The following is a 3236-nucleotide window of genomic DNA, read 5'->3' as shown; positions in this document are numbered from 1 at the left end:
TTTCTGGCTATTCCTTTCTCTCCCCCTCAAGTGTCTATTTTAGACACTGTTGTTATCTGTGGAAAGTGCATAGACACCCAGACAGAACTACGCATTAGGTCTATGTCTTGTTCATCAATGAAACTCTAATATCTAACCAAGTGCTTGCTATATAGTAAGGAAACTTAATGTTGAACTTTCAACTGCTGTGAGCTTTCTTTTACTTGTAATTACATCTGATGGCCTGGCATAGGCAAGCCCACCTAATGACACACTAGATATAATAGAAGATAGGCTGATATTCTTATATTTTTTAAATGTTTTATTGTGAATTATATGATGGTTTACATGGGAGAACTTTAGTTTTACATTCATTCCATCATATATCATCTCACTGCCATGGTTCCAATCCCCTCCATGCATCCTCAACCACCCAAAGGGTATATCCCAGAAACCCGCTCCCTACACTTTCCCCTCCTCCCCCCAGTTTTCGGCCCACAGTCCCTTTTCCTCTCTGGGTCCAAAGTCCCCAGTCACTTCATCACTCCATGTCATCGTGTCTGCCTCCATCTCAGGCATCTCTGTTTCTCTGGGTAGGGTCCCGCTCTCGGCTCTTCTCCGTTGATGGTCCCAGAGGCCTCCACTCCTATCCTGGAGAATCAATCACTCCCTTCCTAGTTACAAAACTTCTATCTTTGCATTTCCAACCCTCATAATCCTTCCTGATAAGCATTATTCGTTACAGAATCACAAGTTACCCATCTGTATCTCTTTTCATCAGCTCCACCCAGACAGATTTAATAGTACCTTCTGGAGATTCTGCCTTCTGCCATGCTCCCTAGCACCAGGTTCCCTCTTGAAAGCTTGTAAGCCAGTCACTTCTTGCCTTTGTAGTCCCCCCTCCCCATTTGAGTATCCAATGTCCAAGCTGCCCTTCTCCGTCCACTCTGTGTGTGTGAATGTTTCTTGCTTTTGTTTGTTCCCTCTTTTGAGTTGCTGCTCCATAGGAATAGGTCAAGTTCATCAGACTGTATCAGCTCACTCCCCCCCCCCCCTTCTTTCCTTTCCTGATTGAGCTCCGATCATCCAGTCATCTGGTCCAGGTCACGTGGGTATCATCTGCAAGTGTGGGCGCTCCTGTGCATATGTCCTCTCTTCCCGTCAGCCGGTAGCTCCACTCTCCTCTCGAGTCCTCCATGGCCACACCACTGTCTCTGGGCCCAAGAGTCCCCAGGCCTCTTCACACTGCTTGCCAACCATGTCCCAACTAGGTCCACAGAAGACCACTGAACATTGTAGGGCTTAGCTTGCCGTTTCATTGCTGCTTTTACCCCACTTCCCCCCATCGGTGATGTGTGTGGTCACCAATCAGAGGGTGTATTTCCATTGAGTCTTAGTCTTGGAAGGGGGTTTGCATTGAAAGGACCTGGCCACTTGCCTTGATGTTTTCTAGGGAAGCGATTTGTTTGTTCTTGTAGTAACATAGGCTGATATTCTTGAAAGGTCACCAGGTTCTACTCCTCCCCATACCTGAGGGTAAGATAAGAAGAGGGAAGGCAAATAAATGACAGTGAGTTTCCACTATCTGATCCACACCCAACTCTTCATCCTAACCTGCAAAGCCCTGCACACTGATTCTGTACTTCTTCAGGTCCACATACACCTCCCTGTACACCTCAAAACAAATCTACTGATGCTTCAGAGTCTCTCTCATCTGCTAACTGAATTCTTGGTCTACACATCTGGACCTGACCTGGGGTTTAGAAGCCCACAGCATCCTGGGTAATAAAAACCAGGGAGTAGCAAGAGCACAGAAAATATTGCCATTAAGCCTCAATTCTATAACCAAGGTATTAGGGAGAAGAGAATGGTTTGGGGAAAAGTGACAAAATGGGTTAGCAGTAATCCATCATTAAAAAATGTTTGTAATTATGGTGAAAATCCATACAAGACCTTCAGCAATTGAACAATTTCCATTTGTACAATTCAGTGTCATTGATTACATGCTTCATGTTGTGCAACCTTTCCAAACATCTATCCTTCTTCCAATTATTCCACTACTATTAACATAAATTCAATACTCCCTAAGCATAAACTCTCCTGTTTCCCTTCCCTTCCGTTCCTGGATACCACTAACAATCTCTGATTTCTTTATGTCTGTTTATTTCATATAAGTAAGATCAAACAGTATTTGTCTTTTTGAGACTGACTTATTTAGCTCAGGATAATGTTTCCTAGGCTCACCTATGTTGTGATATACAACAGGACTGTATTTTTCTTTTAGGCTAAATAGTACTTCATTGTACCACTTAAAAAAAAAAATCTATTCATCTGTTGATGGACTAGAACAGTGTATTTGGCAAAGGTGCTTGGGATAGACTGAACAGTCACTTACAGAGTTAGTCGTCTTCATCGGGTTCGCTGATCTCTTCATATACTACATGAAACTTTCTTTCACGCAGCCTGTGAGACCAGATGTTAGTCTCCTTTTTCATGGGTTCTGTGGTGAGGAAGGGTTGGTAGATGGGGATCATGTGGGTTAGGGAAAGTTAGTCCCTGTTTGTCAAAAGAAAGGATGCCCTCTCGTTTCCAAATGCCCAGTTCGTTTTTCAAATCTTCTGTCTAGGAGAGGTTGAGATCTAAGGCCAACATTAATTCACACCAAATTCTAGTAAAAGCTTTAGTTCTAGATTTTAGGTTTACATCCTTAGTCTCTTACGTACCACAACATTAATTCATACATTATTTCACTCCACATATATTTGTTTGTTAAGGGCATGTTGTGTATCAAGCATTGGGCTGAGGTCACAACTCAGACTAAGGTATGGTCCAGGATTTTCACTATTAGAACACTTTCATGTTCTCAGGCCTTTTTCCTTCAATTTAATGCCTTCAAACAACTTACGAAGTAGGAATTTTTTCACTTCCTCTTTATGAACTAGGACTCTGGAGCTCAAAGAATTTAGAAGGCTTGTTCAAAGTCACATGAATTTTACACAAGTAACAATTCAATTTGGTGACTCTGAACGTTACGCTAATGTTTCCACAGGACCTGGGAGAGCGCTCTACAGTCCAATATGGACCTAGGCCTATCCAAAGTTTATCCCACACATCCAGACTACACACTGCAATGTAGCAACTGAAGCCAAGGGACTTGTTCCCTAAGGTTTTTTTCTTACCTGGTATCTGTTGATTATGTTGACCTAAGGGTGTTGGCTGTTCCTTAGGCTGTTCTGCGCCAGATGTTTTCATCCAGC

General features: G+C 42.9%; 1 pseudogene; it reads right to left on the bottom strand.

Moving 5' to 3' along the window:
• Window positions 1–2378: 2378 nt before the first annotated feature.
• The window catches only part of LOC102828916, a 7004-nt pseudogene continuing 6146 nt past the window's right edge, over window positions 2379–3236 (bottom strand).

The sequence above is a fragment of the Chrysochloris asiatica genome, unplaced genomic scaffold (assembly GCF_000296735.1).
Source record: "Chrysochloris asiatica unplaced genomic scaffold, ChrAsi1.0 scaffold00404, whole genome shotgun sequence".
Classification (NCBI taxonomy): Eukaryota; Metazoa; Chordata; class Mammalia; order Afrosoricida; family Chrysochloridae; genus Chrysochloris; species Chrysochloris asiatica.
The sequence above is the reverse complement of the archived record's forward strand: the minus strand, read 5'-3'. Positions and strand labels throughout refer to the sequence as shown.